Source organism: Equus przewalskii, chromosome 1 (assembly GCF_037783145.1).
Source record: "Equus przewalskii isolate Varuska chromosome 1, EquPr2, whole genome shotgun sequence".
Classification (NCBI taxonomy): domain Eukaryota; kingdom Metazoa; phylum Chordata; class Mammalia; order Perissodactyla; family Equidae; genus Equus; species Equus przewalskii.
Window position 1 is genome coordinate 110,538,461 of NC_091831.1, and position 26,532 is coordinate 110,564,992.

Genomic DNA, 26,532 nt, shown 5'->3' on the forward strand with positions numbered 1-26,532 from the left:
CTAATTGAGTTTATCATCCTCTACCGTCTGTCAGGTGAAGTCTGATCAGCCTGGCCTTTCTGTAACAAGAAACCTGTTAGGTCAGTTTAGCCAGAATCCCCCTTACATTTCTCTGTGTCTGCTTAGTAATTTTCCATCCACTGACCCCAATAGGCTCCCTTGCAGTAATTTCTCACTTGCTCATGCTGTATTTATTTTGAAAGTGTTTCAATACTGAGGTCTCTTTTCCCGTATTGCAATAGTCCTGAACAAATTCTGGTTTTACCCTTTAAAATTCTGTTTTTTCTTTCATAGTTTAAATGCCACAATTTGGATAGATCAGTATTATCATTGGAGCCCCAGAGCACTCACCCAGGACCTAAGTGTGCACCCTTGAGATTTTTTCTTCACTCCTGACTAATTGTTGTGAGATACTTTGGCAAATCTGACTCCTAAACCATTTGTCTAGACAAATGTACCTTGATTCTGGTAGGGACATATTTTAATTCACAAGATTTTGAAAATATTCTAGAAGCTTTGTTAGTGTCCCAGAGAAAGAGAGGAGGGTTAGAGTCCTAGGATTCTCTCTAAGAAGCCAAGTTAAAGTCACAGGCAAGCGCAAGCTCTGTTAGAGTCCCAAGTTTCTCTCTTCATAAGTATTAGGTACCACTAGTTAAGAAGATGGGAACCTCTCAATGGACTGAAAACTCACTTCTTGCACTCCTGCTGACTATATGCTCCACTGAATCCATCTACTTCCTTTCTTGTTGATGATTTTACTAAGGATGATAGGAACTTCAACGGCCTCTTTGGAAAACTTATGCTCTTTCTAAACTGGCTCTTCTAAAATCTCTCCCTTCCCATCGCCTCTGTTCCTGCTTTCTCCTTTTACTTTTTTGGATTGGTTTCCTTGAATCATCTGATACATCCTCCTTCAAATTCTTACCTCCTCTATCCCTCCATCCACTCTGATGGACTCTCCCCTTCTTACTTCAGCCCCTCAGCTCCCACAGTCATTGGTACTTTAGGCCCCGTATCCTTCATTGAGGGTTCTCAAGGGATTAAGGACCCACAAAAGAAACCACCTAGGGCTAAAAAAGAGAAAAATCTTATTAGGAAACAGAACTGGATGTGTTGTCAACTTAGATATGTTGTAGAGCCATCCAGACAACTACCAGATGTCTCCTCAGTACTGCAAAAATTTACTCCACAGCCTCCAACAGATTACCAATCAGGGCAAAGAAAATCTTAAACTTTCTCCCACAAAATTGGTAAATAAGTAACCATAACTTGCCCATTTCCCAGAAACACAATTCAGATAAAAAATATAAAGGGTTATTAAATCAGTGATATTGTATTATTCTGTTTTACTGAGTGAGAGCTAAAATTTTAGAATGAAAGGTATAAGATTTTTGTTTATATCTGTCTGTAAGTCTATGTAGGTTATGTATATGTGACATTTTCTAACTCTGGATGATATTACTAAATTAATTCATAAAATCCCTGAAGGAATTCTATTCAAATTTGCTTAGAGGTAAATGAGTGCTTCTACAAATTAAGTACTTCTAAAATTCTCAGAAATATAGAAACTAATCCAATTTTTAATATTTCCTTCACCTGTAGTAATTTTTGATAAATAAAACTAGTTTTTAAAATTGTTGGAAAAATAAAAGCAGGTATGTCTTCAGAGTTGTCAGCATTACATATAATGCACACATAAAATTTTTTTCTACCTAGGTATGTTACTTAACCTGTGTTATCTCTACCAGGTGCTTAAGACTATAGAACTATAAATACAACCTAAGGAAAAAATGTACATTAAAAATTAGTTGCTTGATGCATGTCAAGCACAGTAGTTAAGTTAAAAAGAAAAAGAAGGAAAAAAAAGGAAGGAAAAACTATATGTTTAACTTTTTAAATTCTTTGCTTCTGAGATTTTTTTGATATTTGCCTAATTTGTCAACAAGAAATATAACTTAGGATTATGGCTAGATTTGTTTCTTTAGCTCACAAGTTTTCATGATAATTTCAAACCTAATTTTTAAGAACAAGTGAACTAAGTAAATGTGCATTGGATAAAAGTTTATAAACGAACTTTTCAATAATCATAATGCTTTCCAATATGTCTTCTTAAAAATAGCTCACAAACCTTTTTGGTAATTTAAAAGCTCAAAGCTATACCATGTTAATGTTATTGACACAAATAATCAACAAGCAATCTATATATAAGAAAGATATGGTGATAATTACTGAGCCTAATGTAAGGACTAGTCTATAAGTGCTCCTTTCCCCAAGGAAGATTATACACCATTTAAGAACAAAGAACATACATCAAGCATGACAGAAATACATTGTTTCCCAAAGTCACGAGGAGATATTTTGCCACAGTTTAGCACATACACAGCGGGCCAACTTGACCTTGATTCTCTGGGAAGAAAATCTTATCTTCAAAGCAGTACTGGTATCAGCATCAGAGAGTGGGAGACATTACATTCCTATCTTTAAAGAGTACATTCTTGGATTTGGGAAAATGTTTGAGCAGATGTACAATGTATGTTCAATGGGCCATAAGTCAGGCGGCTCTGGAAAAAACAAGTTTTAGGCTGAAGCTGATTTAAACCAGAACAGCTTTCCCATATACCTTGTTATGTGAAAACTTATTATTCTTATTATTTTCATCAAGGTAAATAATGGGTATCCATTGAATATGTAGATATTTTCATGCAGCATTATTCACAATCACTAAGACTTTGAAACAACCAAAGTGCCCATAACAATGGAAAAAGAAAATGTGGTATGTACATATACACAATGGAATACTACTCAGCCATAAAAAGATGAACTCTGCCATTTACGTCAACATGGATGGACCTTGAGGGTATTATGCTAAGAAATATAAGTCCGATGGAGAAAGCCAAATACCATATGATTTCACTCATATGTGGAAGATAAAAAAAACAACAACCAAACAAACACCAAGACTTAGAGATTATATTGTTGGCTACCAGAGGGGAATGGGGTAGGAGAGAGGGCAAAAGGTGTAAAAGGGCACATGCTTACAGTGACAGTGGTAATCAGTCTTTTGGTGGTGAACATGATGTAGTCTACACAGAAATTAAAATATAATGATGTACACTTGAAACTTACATAATGTTATAAGCCAATGTTACTGTAATAAAAAGGTAAAAAAGAAGTCATGATAAACCTCCATCCATACACATGCATATGGATATATGTTACTAACAAAGTATTGCAGATATTGTATGAACTTCATAGAAACTGCTTAATACACTTGTGGTCTGTTTATTGTGTTGAAATGTTTTCTCCCCAGAAATAACTAATTTTCCTAATCAAATAAACTCTCATCAGACTTTAACCATGGCCATTTAAAGTCATTTGTCATTCACAGCCAGTTATTGTTTGACATTGATCCTTCTCTTGGTAAATTTCAAGTATACAATATAGTATTACTAACTATAGTCAACATTCTGTACATTAGATCTCCAGAACTTATTCATCTTATAACCGGAATTTTGTATCCTTTGAGCAGCATCTTCCAATTCCACCCACTCCCCAGCCCCTGGCAACTACAAATTTACTCTCTGTTTCTATGAGTCACCTTTTTTAGATTCCGCATATAAGTGACATCATAAGTCATTTTTCTTTCTGTGTCTGGCTTATTTCAAGCATAATGTCCTGCAATTTCATCCATGATGTTGGAACTCACAGCATTTCCTTCTTTTTTATGTTTAAATGAAAAAGTATAACACACCCTTGTGGATAATTAGCTGCTAATCCTGTTCATTGTATTTGAAGTTTTATTATCTATCTGTATATAGAACTGGGTCCTGCCATCTTACGCATTTTGTTAGCCCTTTCCAAATCCTCAATTCTTCTAATTTCCTTCAATATCTGGCAATAGCTCTCTAAGTGAACATTTTCCATTTTTCTCCCTCCCTCCTGGCTTGGCATTACTGAGAACTAAAACCTGACTGCTTATTCTTACTTAGATTCTTATTGTGACTCATGCAGTCTTGCAGCTGCCCTTTCCCCTCAGCCTATGAAAAAGTCCTGCAAGCAGAAGCTGGACATCTTGATATAAACTTCAAATAACTAATCACTACAACAATCATGCATTTATAACCTTCCTGCCTGGAACTGCTGCTACATGGGCCACTCAAAAAGTCCACTTGAACTCCTACATCTTCGATAACCCCATTAGATGCTTGACCACTCACACCACCAAGCAAATATCTTCTACTACCAAGTGTTAAAATATGGTTCAGCTGGTCAAAAGGTGATTAAATGGGAAATAGACTTATATTGTTCAGAGGTTGTTTCCTTCATTAAGCAGGGGCTACTGACAAAGACTTTCTCCTTGACCAAACACTACACAGGCACCTCTGGACTCTATTCTCTACTAAGCCTTAACTTTGGCCTATAAAAACTTGAACAAACACTAAAGTATTTCCCAACAGCTCAAGGCCACATCCTTAGGAGACCCTAAACCCCCTTAAAGTGCCTGCCTGAGAAAACCCAAAGCTGCCAAAAGAATTTACTGTTTGTTCCATCCAACTCCTGAAGATAGAGTCCCTGTATGCCAGTCTCTGTGGGAATGTAGGAGCCTAACTTTGATAAGCGCTAGTTAACAACCCAGATGGGTTTCACGTGGAACAACCCCCTTCCCAGTTTTTGTAATTTGTCACCTCCCTAAATCTACTGAGCCCTGACTCACTCCTGTTTCTTAAAACACCCAGTCACCTCTGAGTAGATCCAAGTTGAATTCAGTTTGCATTGGACTCTTTTTCCTATTGCAGTGGTCTATTTCTGATTAAAATCTGCCCTGAACAGTTTTACTAGTGTCTGACTTTGTTTATATTTGATACATCTTAGCTACCTTTCTACAGGTAGCAACTTCTTGGAGTGTTACTGTTTCATGTATCAAGTTTGGATGTTTATCTTCTGGAAATTGGGTTTTGTATTGTCATAACTAGTTTTTAAAATTAAAGTTGTTTTATATTTTAATTTGTTTTTAAATTTTTCCAATATTATGAAAGTATTTAAATTGTTGTGATATCAATTTTTTTTCTTTTAGAGTAATAAAATTTATGTAAGCTTGAGAAACTACTCCCTAAGCAATCGAGCACACAGGAAATGGATATTTAAAAACACACATTTTAATTTTTCACACTTAGCTACTTACTTACTGTTTTGTACTTTATGTGCAAGGATATAATATCCCCCTTTCCAATTAGGTCATTATAACACCTTTTATTATACAATCTGCTCTTTGTCATTTGAGAAGAGATTGCAGGAACTACAATGAAAACCTAAATAGATAGATATAGATATAGATATAGATATAGATATATCCTAAATATAGATATATATATATATATGTCCTAATCTTTATAAGAGTAAATTTGGCATCATGACATTTCTCTCTTGTTTAGCCAGCACATGCAAAACAATAAGTATATTCTCTTGTAACCACAATACCTTGACCACACTAATAAAAATGACGAAGGGGATTTATTGAGATTATCTAATTTCTTTTCTACTTTCAGATTTCTCCAATTCTTGGGTTCCAATTAGGGTGCAATCAAGGATTGCACATTGCAGTTGACACTTGTTTCTCTAATGTCCTTGTGAATCTTAGGCAATTCTTGCTGACAGCATTTCTCATTTTAATTTTTTTAGTACATTCTTAATGGATTTTAGTCGACGGCACTCCTCTTCTTTTTCTTTCCCTGTTTGCTGCAGCCTGAGGGACATCTCTATCCTGTGGGCATCCAGCATGCCTTCATATTAAGTTGTAGGACAGTAGAGAAAGTAAGAGGCAAGCATAACATAATCCTAACAATGTAAAATAAATATTAAATACTCTGTCATTAGTGAATGTCTTTAATGCCACTGAACTGTACACTTAAAAATCATTAAAATGGTAAATTTTGTATGATATATATTTTACCTCAATAAAAATATTAAATCAGAATATTAGAAACTTTAAACTATACTTTCATAACATAATATATATGAATATTCATACATATTCTCAGTTTTGTAATGGTATTTTTGTTTTGTTTTGTAATTTTTATTTTCATCATAACAGAGGAAGTGCTTTGTTTCACAGTGTAAGAATACAGAAGTAATTATTGGTACTTTTATCAACCTTAACAAGGGAGGGACTTTATTTTCCTAGATGTCACTGCATTTGGTCTGTTCCTCATTATAGTGTGGTAAAAGCAACAATAATACCGGGAAGTAATTGTATAAATGCAGAAGAGCAGTTGAACCAGCAGAATAGCCAACGCACAGTCAATAGCACTATGATTCTTCTTGATTGATTATTGTATTACAGGCTGATACCATTAACCTTGGTTTCCCTGTGTATACACTAACAACCTTATACCCCCAAACAATGTAAGTAGACACAGGCTTTTGTAGTTCTGAGAAGCGGCAAACTTCTTCCCCATTTACTGAGACTCTTTAGATTTTGATGTTGGTGCAAGTAGTGGAGCTAATCTTTTGCTAGTTTATCTTTGTTTCCATGAGGATTTTGTTATACTAGAAGAAAAAGAAAACCTATTTAATTTATTTTAAAGTACGATGGTTTAATCTTTAGCAGGACCACATGAAATCTTTGGAGAGGCAGACCAGGGCTGGGATGGTGGGTCAACTGTGAGAGCAAAGACCCAGATTCCTACTGGATTCCATTTCCTCCATACTTCATGCGCAGCCCTTCACCTTCATGTGTTGTTGTTTCATGGGTGGCAAATTGGATCTATCTTTTATGCTGTCAGGAGTAAGTGCAATATGTGAAGAAAATAGAGAAAATGGCTTTTTATTCAGCTTTGCCATTTTCTACTATAAGCAAAAGCTTCCTAAGGTACTTCTACTTTTTTTCAACATTCACAAAACTGGCATTGATTCTTCCTTTATAAAGGAACTGGGAGTATGCCAGTTGTGGAGACAAACTTTATTTGTTTCTCTTTTTTCAGTTGTGCTTTGCTGTGAGGAACATAAACACGTACCTGATTTATCTTAACATGGAGAGATTCATCAGTCACATGAAACAACTAATCCTAGGAGAGACAGGAAAAGACTGATACAGTAGCTCAGCAGCGTTATCAAGGACTTACCCTTTTCAGGATTCCATTGCTTCCAGTCTCAATGTCTAGTTCTTCACCCTGGGTCTTGTTGAGTCACATTGCAATAAAGCAGTGGTAAGTAGAGACTTCTGTCTTTTTGCAGTCTGGAGTAAGATGACAGTGTGAAGGACCAAGGTCAAAAGCTTTTTCCTTATGCAGCTTTGCCTTCTCCTGGAAAGAAAATCAACTAAGAGACTTCTACCTACTTCCAATGCCTCATTGGAACAATTGTCTTGTTGTTGTCTTATTGTGTCAGTTGTCTTATTGTCTCCTTCCTAACACTATACTTGGACTAGGGCTTCTCAGAACTCAACTAACTTACTGTATCAATCATACTCCCTGCTTCTGCAGGGAGAGGTTGGCAGTGCCTTGACTCCAGTGTTGCTTTAGTTGTAATTATAGTATGGCTAGTGTTGAGAAGCTGGAGATGAGCACAGCTAATAAGCTCATTGAAAGGTCTTCTCAGATCCATATTTACTAGACCTAGGGCCACTTGTTTAATCCCTCCCCATTACTTATGCTTCATTTCCTTATCTGTTATATGGAGATAATAAATTGATTACTTCATAGGAATCTTTGGGGAATCAAATACGTTAAGAAATCTAAAGAGTGAACATTTTTTGGAGCATTATACATGCTTGATAAATAATTGCTGTTATTTTCCTAACCTGACATCTGAGGAGAGGGTTTTTCTACACAAGCAGCAGTACAGAAAGAAAAAAGAAAAAAACAATGAGGACATTGTATCTTCTATGACTATCCTGAAACTAGTTAACCTCAAGCATTTAATTCTGGGGGATAGGTCAGGAAGAGAATTCAAATGGCCATAAAATTCCTTATCAGGTTAAAACATAGTATTTAATTATTGGAAATTGTTGGCTGCTGGTCATTTAACATCCATGCCTCAGTTACTTATCTGTTTCACTGCAATAAAATGAAAACACTTTTAGCTGTTATTTGCATGCATTTTCACCTTTAAACCTCAAGAAATTACATGAGGAATGTACTCAGTTGAGCAATGTGAGTCTCAGTGAGGTTAAGAAACTTCCTAAACGTAATAGCATTCTTCGGCTTGAAAACTGTGATAACCTCATCTAGGTTAGATGCCATTAAATGGGATGCCCTTACTCTTCAAGTCCCACCTCAAATAATTCCATTTTGTTCTAGATCCACATTAAAAAGAAAACCACCAGCCCCGAATGGCATCACTCTTGCCAAAAGCCCATGATACCAAACCTAGATTTAATACCAGACCTTACTTCAGTTTTAATCTCTGCCAGAAATGTAATCTTAATTGGCCAGTCTGGAATTTTCTAGTCAAGTAATCTGTCACAAGGGCCCTCTCCATGGGCCAGAGGAAGAGGCAATTTGCATGATATAACCTCTGCCAGTTCCTTTCCCCAGAAACGAAGGTGTCCTGGCCCAAAATAACCCTTTCCTTTTTCTGTTAATGACTTTCTTGCCCCACCCTTCTTCCTATAAAAACCTTCCATTTTATACAATCCCTTGGCACACCCTTCTAGTTGCTAGAGGGGATGCTGCCCAATTCATGAATCACTTAAAAAGCCAATGAGATCTTCAAATTTACTCAGTTGAATTTTTTATTTGTTTGGTTTTTTGGTGAGGAAGATTGGCCATAAGCTAACATCTGTTGCCAATCTTCCTCCAGTCTTCCTCTATTTTGTATGTGGGATACTGCCACAGCATGGCTTGATGAACAGCGTGTAGGTCCACACTGGGATCTGAACATGCCATCCCTAGGCCACTGAAGCAGAGCACTCGAACTTCACTACTATGCCACCAGGCTGGCCCCTGAATTTTGCTTTTTAACACTCATAACTACTGTCAATTATCAGCATGATCCCAGGGAACAAGTATACACCATTACCCAGGAGGAAATAGCTATATGCCAAAAGAAGTGCAACATACATTAGCAGAAACCTGGGGAATATGTTTAGAAGTGGATGCTAAGTTTGTTATACCAAAGAGGGCAAAATATAACATCTGATTGGCTTGAATTCATGATATCAGAGCAATTATCTTGGATTCAAGATTTATTATGTTATCTCATGTAGCTGGCAATAGCTCAAACAGTTGGTTCATGAGAGCACTTAACTGAGAAAGAGATGGTATATGATTTACCATAACGGCCAGCAGGCATATAGCAATAATTGTTATGTTTTGGCGCACACGTATCTTTGTGGTAGCTAACTTATCAGAGGGTCCCTAGAATTAAATAGATGGGAAGCATACTGATGTATTATTTGATTTATATAAAAAGAAAAGCTAAAAATGCAACAGATTCCCACCTAGCTTCCACAACTAAGTCAATTCAGAGACTCAGAATGGCATTAAATAGACTATGAATAGGATACTTATTTACAGTCTGAGAGCTGAAAAAAAAAGAGAGATCATTGCTTTGTTTGACTAGCTGGGAACATGTTCCCAAAGGGTGACTCAATATTTTTTGCCGCTCTTCACTTTTCTGCAAATGACAGTGTCACAAGTATTGATTTTGGAGTTATAAATAAATTTTAGTGAGTATGCGGATTTGCAAATACTGAGTCTATAACTAATGAGGATCAACTGTATCTTAAAACAACATGAGGTGTGAACATCAGTTTCTGAAGTAATATAACAAGCAAATTAATTCTTAGAAGGTGAATATATTTTTCAAGTGCACAGAATTTAGGAAAGAAAGGACATGCAAACAGACAGGAAAATGTGCAAGTATAAGGAAGCAAGAAGGAGCGTGGCACATTGACAAATTACAAAGGAATCAGAATGGCCCCTTCACAGAGTTGTAAATGGAGGTCTGGAGGAAGAGATGCAAACAAACTGGTAGGAAGGACTGATGTCATTTTTTCTCTATACAATTAGGAGAAACTGAGGGATCATAATGTGGGAAAAGGTCTAATAACATTTTTGCCCTTTAAGGTGATGCTACTTAAATGCTAAATTTTGCCGAAGTTGGGGACAGGAAGATGCATATAAGGAAATTGCTGCACATATGCAAACAAAATTTGAGTGACAATGATGTGACATGTACTTTATTAAATGTAGTGGATGGACTGGTGAACGAAAATACAGCTTTCCTCCTGTAGTTGACATCAATGGATTGGGAATTCACATATATGAAGAGGCAATTAAATTTTGGGTAGTCACAGTGTCCAAGAGACACTACCCCAAAATATGGCAGTTTGGCATATTAAGTATATTAAGCTCAAGGAATTTTGGAAAGGGAAAGTGTTGAAGGACTCTTTGACCTTTTTCCCTGAAGCAGGTGGTAAGAGGTTCATGTGAGAGGTGCCCTCCCTATAGTCTGAGGAAAGGAGCATCCTTATCTCTGAAGATAGAGGGACACCAAGAGGAATCTGAATGAACAGGCCTTGCTAACTTTCCTCCAGTTCACTATACATGGCTCATACCCTTTTCTCCTATCATATTTTTCCATGTCATCAAATCTTGTATAAAAACACTCAAGTTTAACTGTTTCTCTGGGTCCTCATTTCTTTATGAAGGTTCTCATATCTTGTAAAACTTAAATAAATTTGTATGCTTTTCTCTTGTTAATCTATCTTTTATTACAGAGCCCCAGCTGAGAACCTAGAAGGGTAGAAAGAAAAAGATTTTTTTTCCCTCCCTTAAAGTAGAAATGCTGTGAATAGGATTGTGCACAACACTAGAGTATTTCAGAGAATGTATGGGCATATACTCTAGATATAAGTTGTCAGGGAAGTCTCCTTGCAGGAAACAAATTGTGACTAGAGACATAAAGGGTAAGCAGTAGAAACTCAAGGACAATAGAGCAGGGAGTACAAAAATAGGATTTTTGTTCCAGGTAGGAAATAACATATAAACAGAGGACAAAATATTTGACGAACCATAGGTAGAGAGTATTTCATCCACCTGAATCAAGTTGAATACTCTATGCTGGGGCTAGATTTTGAGGTATTTAATCACATTTCAATTATTTCATTGTATGCTGTTCTTTTCTTATACACTCATTAGCTACATTTGACATCTTCCTAATAGGAATACCACTGGTGTCACTGTAAATTGAAAACTTTTGTTTCTTGGTGTCTGAAAAGTTGCTAATGCAAACCCTTGGTTTTAGAGAAAGAGTCTGCGCAGGCAAAAGGGTAGAGGGTTTGGCAGAGAAAAAAAAGCTCTTAAAGGCTAAGGGAGAGGTCACGGGAACTATGGCTTACAGCTTGCACAATTCTCTTCATCCACTTAGACTTTCCTGTGCAGGATCCCAAATCAGCCCATGAATATTCCATGCACAAGCTACTTTCAAGCCTTCATCACTCACGTTTCAGGAATGGAAACTTCACTTGATTTATAGTATTTAGGACTGCAGCGCCATCTGGCATCAAGAAAATGAGAGGCCAAAGTCAGCCTCATTAAAAAGCTCACAGAATTTTATCAACAGCTGCTGGGGATAATATAATACTGAGTTGTGATGGGAGAGATAAAGTCTCAGAAGGCTGAAAGGAGAAAAAGTCAGAGCAAGAAAAAGATGGGTCCAAGAAGCAAAATTAACTGCTTTCATTTGAGCAGGAATCTTTAAAAAAAAAAAAAAATCTTTATTTCAAAACTGAAACATAATGCCATGTTTTGCTTCTGGGGAAAAACATAACTCAGAATTATTCACAGTAAAAATGCAGGGAAGCCTGGCTCCATATCTACTTTTTACACCACTTTCCATAGTTAACTGTTGAGAAGATTGGCGTGAACCCTGTTACGCTGACTGATTTCATTTACAAACGTGGACGGACAGGAGTATGTTTCCATGGACACACATAAATAGGTCATATTTTATTATAAAACCTGTTCAGTTGTTTGTCTTATGACAAATTCATCCTTACATAAGTGTGTGTATGTATGTAGGTCATTTTCCCCATTGGTTGCAAGATAGTTCATGAAATTTCATAGTCTAAATCCTTGGTAGGTTGTTCTTCAAAACTTTTCCAATCTGAGAAAAAAAACTATCATTTTATTTTCACCTTGTAGAAGTTTCTCTAAGTCAATATATTCTCGTGTTTTGTTCTTTTCCTAATTTTTCATTGGAAGGAGTCTAGTCACTATTTTAACAAGTGAAGTTTTTCTTAGCATATTTTTTTTAGGTGGGTGATCTCTTTTCTCTATCAATTTATTTTCCATAGCTTTTTGAAATCTGTTATCGTCAAAATTATCAGATTTCCTGTAATGCTGGAATACCTACTCTTAAGTTAGAAAATAAGATATCTTCTTTGTATTGAAATTATAACATTCGATTTAACTTAGCTATTTTATTCTCTCGGAAGTCAGTCTTGGGTTCTTCCCATCGCAACCAATTAGCCTATTACGCCGAGATTTAGTTGAAGTTTTAATTAAAATCTGTTAATTTTATGTCAACTTACAAAGCATTTGAAAACTTAGCACAAAACCATCTTGAAATCTGTCATTTCTTTTTAGCATGTTGGTACATACTGTGTTTTAATTTATAATGCTTTTCCGGAAGATTAAATTTTATGTTATGTCGATTTTGAATTTTCTGTCTTAATTTGAAATTCTTATTTCTGGACGATCTGCAGGACGGCGAACAGTGGAAACTAGAAACTATGCGGCCTCTGTCCTGAAGCCTAGGGGCCCTTAGCTGTCGCATCAGGTTCCAGCAGAGCACCTAGCTTACTACCGTGGCCAACAGGAACAGCGCCACGTTCTGCTCGCTGAATCGCTGAGCAGCGTGCCGCAGCTAGTCACGTGAACGGCAGAGAGGACGGTGGCCCGCAAGGGACGAACCTTATGCTTCTGCATGGCGTCGCGGGGTGTGGCCAGGTGCGGCCTTCCTCTGCCTCCTGGCCTCTGTCTTTTTAGCTTCTGTGGGATGCTTCCGTTTGGGGAATTTTCATCAGTGGTTTGCTCCAGGGAGTCGGAGACCACCCATAGTGCTCAACTACTCCGCTACAGATTCCCTCTGGGGAGGTGGAGGTTGGGGGTGGGGGGGATTCTTGTGTTTTGATTTTAGAATTTCAGAATATAGAGAAATTAGCTTTTACTCAAAGTGGTTATAGAACTATTGTCTTGTAGAAGTAGTTTATAAGCTTATTCATAATATTGTTCTTATTTTTCTTTTATTTCATTGCTCTGAATTTCACATATTTTAAAAAGTGTGTTGAAGCTATTATGCTTCATTCGTTTATTTAAATAGGAATGCAATTTTAATAAATTTAAATTGTAGATTTGTCTTGTGTTCTTGGTACTTTCCTTTTTTAAAAAAAAAAAAATGCATCTAACTCAAGAACACTGGCTTGAGAGGGACAAAATTTCACCCAAGCTTCAAGATTTAGTTTAAAAATAATTTTTACTTTTAAAAATGTTCTTACTTTGATAATTTGTGTTTTGCAAACTTTGGTAATAAGTCTCAGAATTGTTTTCTAAGTATCTATTGAACTTCGTTTATTCTCACCCCTACTGTCCTACTTCTCCCTTTCCTCTCCCTGGCCAGCTCGCACTGAGGCTCACTTTTCTACCTCAACGTTATTGTCCAGTGGACCGGTTTCCCCAGTACTGGCCTCCTCCTGGCTTCGTTGTATGTTACAGAAATATAGCAGAAACATATGTGTTCCATTCCACAACGTAAGCAAGTCAACACTCTACTGCAAAAATTATGAATCTCTTTCCCTTTTCCTTGTCGTTGTTAATTATTTGGAAGATGACATTTACAATTTTTTATATAATGATAGAAAGTATTAGGACTATAGAAAAGTTAAGCGGGAGGCAGGGAATAATCCAAACACGATAAAACTCCTAGTATCATATTTACGAATGATCTTCAACTATTTCCAGTCTTTTTTGTTTTTTTTAAAAATCACAGATGCATGCCTCTATATATATTTTTTCCACGTTGACTTTATTTTTTAAGGAGGAATGTGTGCTTATTTTATACATTGAGAGGATAACCAATACAAAAATTAGGAAATAAAAGTCCACTGCAGCCTTCTGAATTGGCAGTTACACTTTGCAACATATGCATTTGGTTTCTTTCTATTCAGATCTACACTTAAGAAATAACTTCATTGTATATGTGTGCATGTATTGTATAGATCATACAATGGTAACAGTATTAAATTTAGCCGGCAGCAGCATGTAATTTGTTCAGGATGTAGGGTGTGCCAAGTTTGAAATTCTAATTAACCAGTTGTCGAAGGTCACAAATTTCCTGGTAATAGGCATATAACTAAAGAAAAAATTTCCTTTGAAATATAGGGTATTTTTTTTCGTCAATGATTCAATTCCTTCTGAATCAAGCACTTTTTAAAAGGAAGTTTTATGGTGGTGTCCTAATTCTTTAAAACTCGTATTTTTGGACTATCCTGAGGTAATGAATTTAACTAGTAATTCCGAAGTACTTTCTCTGGTCAGTGTAGCCTATTTTGAAAACTAAAATTATTATATCAGGTATTCACTTGAGATTCCGCGCGCTGACTAATCTCTTGCAGTCCCGGCCGTTATCAGCGTACTCTCCTGCCGAGGAGCCCGAAAGAAACGCGCCATTACCCAGCGCAGCCGCGTCAACCGCGGGTCATCCTGGGAAGGTGACGTGAAGGGACGGTGGCCCACAGGGGCCGATATTGCTTGTGTCTGCGGAGCAGGGTGCAGCGCGAAAGTGGGCGCCGCTACCCATCCCTGTTTCCATCTCTGTGGCCTTGGGAAACCTGTTTCGTATTTGGGTTTTTTGGTACTTTTTCGTTATTCTGTTTAAGATTTAGTTTTTTAAAACACGGATTTGCATCTACACTTTTAGAAAGGTGCTCTGTATAATACAGATTTTAAAGGATCTGATTTTCCCTATTTATCTTTTACTTTTTTCCTTTATTTCTGTGTTTACAAATGTGGCCTACAGAGAGCTTTGGATTTTATGAAGAACAATATGAAAATATTTTTGCATTAATTCTTTGGCTATGGAAATCATCTATAAGCAAATTTGTTTTTGTGTCTTTTAAAATATTATTTTGTATTTTTAATATATTTGTCACAATGTTTGAACTATTTTTAGGTAAGTTTGGCGGTAGAGTTCATTCTTCAGTTTTTATTTTAATGAGTCCTTTTATTTAAAAAAAATAGTATTCATAGTTTTCTTTTGATTCTGTCACTTTTCACGGAAATATCCTTATTCACATAGGGCAGAGACAAGGGCTTCTTAGAGCACATTTGCCATAGTGCCGCTTGCTTTATTTTAAAAGATTATGTGAGTTTTGCACAACATATAAGTATATAGTTGTTTCAGTGTCATGTGAGTGTGCAGGAAATCAAATTTTTATAAAATGTTTCCTCTCTCCCATCTTTATCTCCCTTTCCAAAGGATGCAAAGCACATTTTTATGTTACTTTCAGATTTGTACACTTGTGTTTTGAACAACCTGATAGAGCTTTTCTGTTTGTAATTGTCAACTTCAGCGTACATAAGCTGAAGTTAGAAGTCGGAATTTCCTCTACAGATTTTGATGCCCATTGTACCAGTCATTGAAGGTACTTTCTCTTATATAAGTAGAAATCTTGCTATCTAATCTCACTCTTTACCCTCTATTTGCATACCCACCCTGTCTAGTCCACCGTATTCTCTGTTATAGATGCTTAGAAAACTTTTCTTAATATCAGAAACATTTTTCATACTGCTAAAGTGATTTATTTCAATTACAATTTAATTCTATAATTTAGCCCTTTCCTTATTTTGGGGTATTTGCTTTTATGCAATGGTTCTGCTTGGCTCTTCTGTATCCCTCTGGCAAAGGCAGTGATTCCCCCACTTGAGTGTACATCAGTATCAGCTGAGGGCTTGTTAAAACACGAGTGCAACCCCTCACCCCTAGTTTCTAATTCACTAGGTCTGGTTTAGGGGCTGAGAATTTATATTTCTAACAAGTGCCAGGGTTGATCTGAGGGCCACACTTTGAGAGAAGTGATAGCCTAACCAGTGGCACTGGGGTTCCCTAACCTGGGGTAGAGAGAATCACTGCAGTGCACTAAATGTGAGAGTGCAGAGCTAAAGCACACTTTAATATGTAAATAAGTGCTGTCCATACTCAAACTCCCTCAAAGTAAATGGAGGAGTGGTTGTTACTCATAAACTCAACTCTGGAGGAAAAGGACTTGTTCAAGCAGTTTAGTTGACAGCAGTTTAGTTAAAATTAGGATTCTATCTAGATATGTCTCCCTGACAAGTACACCTCTAAGCAGTGTGCTAGACCTCTGTTACTCAGAGTGAGATTTGTGAACCAGCAGCATTGGCATCACCTGGGGTCCTATTAGAAACCAAATCTTAGCTCCCACCCAAGATGTACTGAATCAGAATCCAAATGGTAAGATCTCCAGGGAGTCCTTTGCTCCTTATAGTTTGAAAAGCACTGAACTAGACTCCCTACCAAACCTCAAGTGCCAGAAGCAGAGTTCAGCTCAGAGAGCATTTGGATGGCTAATGCTCTGTGGTTATGTTCTAAGTCAGCTGCTGTTTAAGATTTGTTTTGGAGAGTTACCCAGGTGTGGTACCCTTCCAAGTAGGCAGGGATTTAAAGGGCATGCCCTAGAGGTAAACTATCTTACCTCACCACCTCAGAACAGCTTCTAATTGTCAGGGCAGAGACATCCCATGATTTGCCTGGTGGGGACACTCACAAGTTCTAGGAGTGGCATAGATCCAAAGACAGTTACAAGAGTCCAACTGTGTAAGGCTCTTCTGACAGGATCACATTAATGCGGAACAGGATTTGACCCAAAGTCAGTGGAAGCAGAACTGCAAGTTCAGCTTTGTGAAGGCTTATGAAGCAACCATGTTTAAGAAGATTGACATTAAGCAGGTGAATAGAGTTAGCCCTGAGGCTTATTCAGGGAATTAGTAAGGAAGCAGGTGCATGCTTTTATACGCTTGAAAAACATAGGCTCTTGAGGAGTTGTAGCCCCTGCCAGGAAATATTGCTGCAGAGTAAGCTGGGAATCATGTCTGTTTAGACTCGAGAAGAATTTTCCTTCTATTAGTCTAAGGAGAGCCGAACTGATTTTCCAGGTAAGGAAATGGGAGAAACTATGATGCCAAAATCTAAGGATTTGGGGTTGGTTGTAATTCAGGCAACATGCAGGAGCAATTTCTCCAAGTCATCCTGTGGTTAAAAGGCTCCAGCCAGAGGAATGAGCTGAACACCAAGGAAATTGAGTTGCCCAGGATTTGGTAAACAACCTTTATAGTCTGCCCTGGGCCTGTGATCATATCAGAAGTGAGGCTCAGGACTGCATCTTGTTTTGCATTTTCCAGTCAAGTGTCCAGTGCTGAAAAGGAAGGCAGAGCTCTCCAGACCAACTCACCATGGTCTTCCTTGGCCCATTAAAACAACTGTGCTTTTGAGCAGACCTTGGGGTGTTGGGGGTTGAATATAACAGAGGATGTGAATGTAACCACTATCAGCCAGCATCTATTGACTACTTGTTCTGCGTTGGCCACTGGTCTTGCTTTCCATGGAATGTTACATTTTAGAGATTATAAAAATATCATACAAAGAGGCTAAGTGGCTTATTCAAGCCAGACTCACACCCAAGTGAAGAAAAGAAGATCCCTGGCTCTCCCCCAAACTACTGAGTGTCCTTTCCCAATCTTGACCTCCTCTTCCAACAGAGATGAATCCTTAATGCTTCTTGTTACAGTTGTATCCCTTATGATTACATATTTTATCTATAGGAATATACTTTATACAGTTTTGCCTGCTCTTAGCTGTTTTATCTTTTTTTCACTTAGTATTATGTTTTCAGTATTTATCCATGTTTTATGTAGCTCCAGATAGTATGTATTCATACTATCAAATGTATGTATACACGTGTAGTATGTATACGTACATACAAATGTATTCATTTCCAGATAGTATCCTATCATTATCTCTCTATATCTATTACCACTAAATCTATATCTAATACTACTGTATATGTATACATGTGCCTAATACATATATGTATAGATATATACTTAAGCATATTTGGGATATATAGTGATGTTAAATATATGTATATATGTATGAATGCTATCATTATAGCTACATCTATCCCACAGTAGATGCATCCCTTGTATACCTGACAATTGTTTGGGTCATTGTAGTCTGCAGTTATCACGAACACTGCTGCTGTGAACATCTAAGTATGCGTATCCTTAGACCCTTACATTTAAATGTAAGAGTAGACAAAAATCCTTACACTTAGCAATGTGAAAACTGACAAGTGATGATTGTCAATAGATAACTGGCATGTCTAGCAGAAGGTTTGGGTGGGGATTGAAGGACTGAGGCCTCTGGTTTAGCTGTGGTGATTTTCTGTCTACTTAAATCCAAATTCATTAGCTTGTTCCTATCTTTATTGGACTGTGAACACAATACAGGCAAATGCATATGGGTGTCTTCTCTATTGACAAATAGAATTGTCTATGAAGGCTTATACTGAAGTTATTCAGGGTTAGCAATAGGAAAAGCTAAAATTTCAGCCTCTGTGTTTTTCTTTTAGCCTATGCCTCCAAGTGTATGGTACACGTATTAGTTAGTAGTTTATAAAGGGCTCCTGGGAGAAAGGACATTTGCAGTGTTTTATGTCAATCACAGAAAAAGAATCTGTGTGCCTAAGAGTTTGTAATTCTTTGATTCTCAAAATTAGGATTGCTAGCCTCCCCTTGTGCACACTTCACACTCCACTGCCTCCACACACCCCTTCCTCTGCTACCATTTCTGCCAATGTCATACTCCATGAATTTTCCATATCATCCTCTTGGAGTCTTCCTTTTGTGTATTAATTTTTCCAAATCACTTAGGAGAGTTTAGATAGGAGGGGGCTGGAAACTGTAATCCAGGTGAAGGTAATGGTGTCTCAGAACATGATAAACCAAGTGTGACAGAATATTTAATATTAATGAATCCAGGTAAAGTGCAAATGAGAATTCTTTTTAATATTCTTGCAATTTCTATATGCTTAAACCTGTATCAAAATAAAAGTTAAATAAAAGTGGCATGGATAGACCCATTTGTTGAAAAATGTTTGAATAGAATTTGTTTGTATTTACTTATATATGCATAAAATTCCCCCAGAAGTCTACACAAACACTGGTAACATTGGTGCCTCTGTATGTCTTAGGGTGGCAGTGTGGTGAAAGAACAGGGATCTAAGTAGAGTTTATAATTTATCATCCAAACTAGCATACTTCTGAGAGAAAGAAGGGGCTATTCATAATTATGACAGGACAATAGTTATAAACTGAGTCTTTACCAGGCAAATGGGGTATATGGTGATGAGGGGTTGAAAGTATTCAGAAATATCATAAACACTGGAAACTGGCTGAATTATTAGAATATCCTTACAGTAGAATATAAAATAGCTATTCAAAGAATTGGGTAGATCTATTCTATGAGTACCACCAAAAGTATAAAGCTAAATATACTTGTTTTAGAATCCAACCTTTTCTCACAATAAAAGACTTTTATACATTTGTAAGTAAATACATAGATTCTATTTTTAAATTTTTAAACAAATGGGTGTAGTGCTCACTTTCGCATCACATATACTAAACAAATGAGTGTATCCATGCTATTTTTATTTAACTTTTATTTTGAAACAAATTTAAATGTATAGAAGTTGTAAGAATATTCAAAAGAACTCTCATTTACCCTTTACCCAGATTCATTAATCTTAAATATTTTGCCACATTTGGGTTTGTCATTTCCCCCTCTCCCTCTATGTGTAAACTTTCTTGTTTGTTTGTTCTGAGCAATTTCAGAGAAGTTTGCCATGCATGTATTTCCTAAGAACAGGGATACATATTTAGATAACAAGAGTGCAGTTATTAATTCAAGAAATTTAACATTTATGCAATTCCTTCAGCTAATCTATATTACATATTCCAATTTCTTCAGTTGTCCCAGTAATGTTCTACATAGCATTTCTGTTGAAGATCTAGTTCAGGTCTACAGATTCTATCAAGCTGCAATGCCTTTTTAAAATCATCTTTAATCTGGAATGGCTCCTTAGTCTTCTTTGCCGTTCATGTGTTTATTATTTTTGAAGCATACAGGCCGGTTATTTTATAGAATGCCCTCCACATGAATCTGTCTGAAATGTCCTCAAGACTGTTTTAAGATGATGCCTTTTTGGTTGGCACAACACAATTTTTTTTTTACTCTTCTGGTCAAAAATGAAGTTTTATAACTACATTCCTTCAGTATTTTGTAGCTGTCAGTTTATCATAAGAAAGGACTCTTTTCCTCTTGCCCCCACATCATTTCACTCCCACTCATTCCTTATAATTGGGAAGGAAATTCCAGTATCTGTTGCTGTTCATCTAACCATTGTTATTCTGTTTCCAAGTCTTCCTGTAACTTTCCATTCTTTGACTGAATAGTAGAAAGTGCCATTTCAAGATCATATCTCAGTTTTTGGAACTCTCCTTTTCCTAACGCTACCAGAACATCTTCATTCAGTGGAATTATTTCAGGAGTTTCTTTCTACCATTAACTGAATTCGGTGGTCAGATATTTTACTTGCAGAGTTAACAATGATAACTGAGCATTTGAATCAGTGAGTGTCTCAGTTCCAAGAAGAGATAATTGATTCTGACATTCTTCCATATCATTCCATGTTTCTTTACATTCTTTCGTGAGTTCTTCTTCAACAACTTAACATCTTCTGCATCTGTAGTGCTGTCTGGATAGATATCTTGCTGATTCACTGAACTGTGCTTGTGATTTTCTTAGCCTTATGATAAAAAAAGATATGGAACTTTTGGCAAGTCACTTAAACCATCTGTGCATCAGTTTCCTTATCACTCTTTTCAGAGAACATACTAGAGAGCCATTCATTACACAGGCGTGATTGATTAAATCATTGACCATTGGAGATTGATTCAATCTCCAGCCGTTTTTCTCTCTGCAGAGGTCAGGGGGATAGGGCTGAAAGTTCCAACTTTCTGACAGCTTGGTTCTCCTGGCAAGCAAACTAGCCCCCATCCTTCGATGACTTCTAATGTCACCTCATCAACATAACAAAAGATGCCTTTATCGTTCTGATTACAGAAAATTTCAACGGTTTTAGGAGATCTATGGCAGAAAGGGGGAGGAAGACCAAGTGTGTGTATATATATATATATATATATTTTTTTTTTTTTTTTGCATTTTCTCTTTACTTTAGGCCAAGTTAGTAGTGTTTTATCATTATTATTATTATTATTTTAATTTTTCCTCCTTCTCCCCAAAGACCCCCAGTACATAGGTGTATGTTTTAGTTTTGGGTCCTTCTAGTTGTGGCGTGTGGGACCCCGCCTCAGCATGGCTTGATGAACAGTGCTAGGGCCATGCCCAGGATCTGAACTGGCAAAACCCTGGGCCACTGAAGCAGAGCCTGTGAACTTAACCACTCAGCCACCGGGCCAGCCCCAATATATATTTCTTATATATCACAATATCACAAGAATCCAGTTCCCCAGAAGTAAGGGCCTCACCTTCAGGACTGGAGCTCCATATCCTGTGAGCTGCCAGCAGTCCCAGTGGCAAGTTTCAGCCTTTATGACACTCTGCAGCCCATCTCTTACCACCACAGAGCCACTGCCTCTTCTGTTTTTCAGTTTTGCCTGGTGGTGCTCCCCTTCTAAGCCACTGTCTATACTAGCAATGATGCCAGATATATTAAATGATTTCCAGTTTATTTCAGTTTTCTTCTTTCTTAATTATAATGTATCTCCCAGCAGTGAGTCATTGGTTCTGTAATTTTGATTGAAAGTTCACTTTTTTGGCAAAAAGCCCATTTGTGAAACTGTTGGCAAAACAGCTATGGCTCTTGTGGGGAGCGGATGTGGAAAAGAGAGGGAAAGCGATCAGACAATCTGCTGTCTATGAGAGGATGATGAGTTAAGTATCCTGTGTTTAGGAGCCTTGAGGAGGGTAGCCAGGAAGGGATTCTTAAGGAAGACAATGAATGGGTTGGAACTCAGGGGTGAGCCCAGGATAGAGAAGTGGAGGGATTTGATGGAACTTCACAGACAAGGAACATGAGCACATCAGAGTTACTGCCAAAAAGGCAATGGGGCCAGCCCGGTGGCACAGCGGTTAAGTGTGCACGTTCTGCTTTGGCAGCCTGGGGTCCGCCTGTTTGGATCTCGGGTGCGGACATGGCACCACTTGGCATGCCATGCTGTGGTAGGCGTCCCACATATAAAGTAGAGGAACATGGGCATGGATGTCAGCTCAGGGCTAGGCTTCCTCAGCAAAAAGAGGAGGATTGGCAGCAGTTAGCTCAGGGCTAATCTTCCTCAAAAAAAAAAAAAAAAAAAGGCAAAAGGCCTGCCTCACAAATATATGGAGAGAGAAAGGAGAGGCAAGATATGGGGTTTAACAAGTATACAGGCCCTATAGAATGGAAGATGCATGGCATACATTGAAGGATTTTCATCAGGGTGGTCCTCTGGTAAGCTATGGAGAATTCTGTAGGATAATTGGAAAAAGAGAAAGAATGAGATCATAGAGACACATTTGGGACTGATTCAAACTGTATTCTTTTATACTGGGGGTTAACAAAAGACAACCTATTGCCAAATCCCGACTGCTCCCCGTATGTATATGGCTTGTGAGCTGAAATTGATTTTTATGTTTTTAAGTAGTTAAAAATAATCAAAAGAAAAGAACTATTTCTTTAAATTTCAGTGTCCATAAGTAAAGTTGTATTGGACTACAGTCATGCCCATTCAGTTACACATTGTGTATCACCGCTTTTACACTACATCAGCAAAGTTGAGTAGTTGCAACAGAGACCTGTGGCTCTTAAAGTTTAAAATATTTACTATCTGGCTCTTTACAGAAAAGGGTTGCTCACCTCTGATTTATACAATTAAACTATTTTTGCTGAAAGCCCATATGAAGGCAGGCACTCAGTTACTTGTGTGTATGTTATGGGAGATCACAAATTTATCTTAGAGGTTTCAATCTGGCGGAAGATAGATTTTGTTTTATTGATAGGTTTATTTGAAATCTAGATAGAAGTACTGGCATGGGGAATGTGTTTTATATTAAGGTGTCTCTGCCTTCAAAAACCTCCTGAGAGGCTTCTTGAATGTTGTGCTGTCCCAGCTGAGACAAGCATGGAGAGAAAAATGTTCTAGGCTGCAGGCAAGAGTCTGAACTTAGATTTGAATGTGAAAGGCCCATGGAGGAATGGGGAGTATCTCTTGTCTTGAGCATGAAGTGAAGTGGGAAGCATTTTGGGGAAAAAGCAGGGAAGAGGGGGAAGGAAATGTTCCAAGGGGAGTGACCCACACTGTCACTGAATTGGAGATCACTTTGTTCTGAATATGTCACCTCCAGTGTGTGTGGCCTGTGTGGAGCGAATGCAATCCCGGGAAGTTTTAAACAGGAGGGCTTTCAGACTAATGGAATCTCAAAAGTTGCCCCAAATTAAGGTTAGGCATTAGAAGGTCCTTCCTGTTTTTGGGAAAAGTGAACTGCGGGTGTTTGCTTTTTGGGACAAGGCAGAGAAATATTATGAATTGTGTTGTTTATAGTCTTTCTCCCTTTTGCACTCTTTCTTCTCCTTCCCACTGAAGATTCCCATGAGTGTCCTGTGAATTGTGTAATTAATGAACCTCCTGCTAAAAGACACACTTATTTATATTCCATAATTTTGAGTAAAATTTGTCTCTAAGAATCAGGGACAGCTTAACATGCCCTTTGTCATCAAGAGTTGGAAGGAAGCTTGGTGCCATAACTTTCAGGGAACCAGATTTCTGATATCTGGTAAAATGGTGGTGGGTACTGAACTGTGAGGGAGTTGAGAACCAGAATCTTGGTGGGAGGGGAGTTGGACTTGAGCACATTGCATGTTTGGACCAATGGACTAATGATGGTTGAGGACAGGAAAGTGGGGCTAACAACATATTTTACTTATTTTTAATTCTCAACAGAACTCATTGTTGATAAAATATATATATATATTTTACCAATAACTTATAAGCTATTAACAGAACCAAAATAAATTTCCTGGAAATGTTTAATATACTGACACTTTTTAGTATTTTAAAAATTTGCATCTGGACTTGCATTTTATGAATCTAATAATTTCCTCATTCATCATAATTGTTTGCACTATTTTTTTATTGTGCTAAAGTACATATTACAAAAAATTTACCATCTTAACAATTCTTAAGTGTACAGCTCAGCGGCATTAAGTGTGTCATATCATCAACTATATATCTCCAGAACTTTTTTCATCTTGCAAAACTGAAACTCTGTACCTATTAAATAACAATTCCCCATTTGTCCCTATCCCTAGCCCCTGGCAATGACTATTCTACTTTCTGTCTCTATGAATTTAACTATTTTAGGTATCTCATATATGTGGAATCATTCATTATTTGTACTTTGCTCTCTGAAATATTTTACTCACATAATGTCCTCAAGGTTCCATGTTGTAGCCATGTGTAAGAATCCATTCCTTTGTAAGGCCGAGTAATATTCTATTGTATGTATATACTATATATACATACCACATATGATAAACCTATTTTTACTTTTTTTGGAAACAACATACAAATGTACCCATAGCTGAAGCAGAATTTTACATTCCCAATAGCAAGGCACAAGATTTTAATTTCTCTACATCCTTGCCAATGTTTATTTTCTGTTTTTCATTTTTAACATAATAGCCATCCTAATGGGTGTAACGTGGTATGTCATTGTATACTGATTTTTACTGATTGGTATATCTTTTTTTGGAGAAATGTATATTCAAGTATTTTGCCCATTTCATAATAAGGTTCTTTTTGTTGTTGTTGAGTTGTAGGAACTCTTCATATATTTTTGATATTAACTTCTTATATGCTATGATTTGGAATATTTTCTCCCACCCTGTGCATTGCTTTTTCACTTTGATTTGATGCACCAGAAGATTTTAATTTTGATGTACTCCTATTCAAAGATTTTTCTTTTATTTAGTGTACTCTAGATGTCATATCCAAGAAATCATTGCCAAATATAGTGTCCTGAAGCATTCCCTAATGTTTTCTAAGAAATGTATAGTTTTAGTTCTTAAATTTAGGTCTGTGACCCATTGCAAGTTAATTTTCTGTATTATGTAAAGGGTTCTACTTCATTTCTTTTGCATGTGGATATCCAATTTTCCCAACACCATGTGTTGAAAACACTGTCCTTTCCCCATGAATGGCCTTTGCACCCTTGTTGAAATCATTTGACCTATATGCAAACATTTATTTCTGGTCTCTCTATTCCTTTGGTCTATATGTTTTGCATTCTTTTTTAAAAATATTTTTTAGGCTTTACATTTCAAAATAAGCATTTTTAGTATGGCACATAGGAATAAATACAATGAAGAAGATTGTTAATCACACTATTCTGACCAGGAATCCCTGACAAATTTGTGATATAGGTCAAGTGACTAGGGTAGAGATCAGCAAACTTTTTCTCTGACAGGCCAGTTTACTACAGGTCTACTGATTTAAATGTTAATCTTATCCAAAAAACACCTTCACAGCCACATCCAGGCTGATGTTTAACTAAATATATGGGCACTGTGGCCTAGCCAAGTTGTCACATAAAATGAACATCACATGGTAATTTTCACACTTTGTCAGCTTGGCACCCATATACATCTCCTTAATCCATGCTTCATTTCCAAATAAAGACACTAGCAATGTCATACTTCTGCCTAACATGATACAACTGTCTAGCGTAAAACTAAAAACTCACTCACCCCTTCCCCAGAAGAGAATAGAATGCAGTCTTTGAGTGAGGTTGATTCTTTTCCTTGGTATCCTGAAAGTGAAATAATATAAAGTTAACAATACTGAAATACTATGATAAAAAGTTACTACATCTTATTTTATATGATAAGGAGATAGGAGAGGGAAGAAAACAAAGATATATATGAACATACACCCACACAAACTTAGTCATACCAAAATAAGGAAGAAATACTTATCACTATTACAGTCCTCCTTTCTGTAACTATCACATGGTTGGAGATGGGATTTATAACTTCTTCCACTACGCATTCTGTATGCCCTTTGCCTTCAGCAAGCACCTCAGCTGGTTGTTGTTCTTTATGTGGTGGGGTGACCAAAGCTTCATTCCTAAAGGGTCTGGGCTATTTGTAGTCTTGCCTGGTTATTGGAGTTTTCCATTGGCTTTAATTACAGGGTATAGTAATACCATGAGATGCCCTAAGCGGTCTCCTATATTTCAGACATACTCTTCAGTACCTCTACTGTGGCATTGTAGTCCAATTTCCCATTGGTAATTAGGATCAGTCACTCCAGCCAGCAGAGTAGCTCCTTGATTTGTTGACTCAGAGACATGAGGAACCCAAAGTAGCTAGATGGAAGTCTCAACTTCCAGTTC

General features: G+C 37.1%; 1 long non-coding RNA gene across 11 annotated transcripts in view; it reads right to left on the minus strand.

The window, feature by feature from the left end:
- LOC103565380 (uncharacterized) overlaps nucleotides 1–26,532 on the minus strand; it is a 160,994-nt gene that overhangs the window by 122,122 nt on the left and 12,340 nt on the right. For 8 of the 11 annotated variants that reach the window (XR_011525934.1, XR_011525938.1, XR_011525939.1 and 5 more), the window contains exons 2-3: nucleotides 25,886–25,947; nucleotides 926–1,070 (exon numbers count right to left, since the gene is read on the minus strand). This is a non-coding gene — a long non-coding RNA (uncharacterized lncRNA). Of the gene's footprint in view, nucleotides 1–925; nucleotides 1,071–7,121; nucleotides 7,302–25,885; nucleotides 25,948–26,532 lie in introns of all 11 variants that reach the window. The other 3 variants (XR_011525941.1, XR_011525930.1, XR_011525943.1) reach the window with 1 other exon arrangement.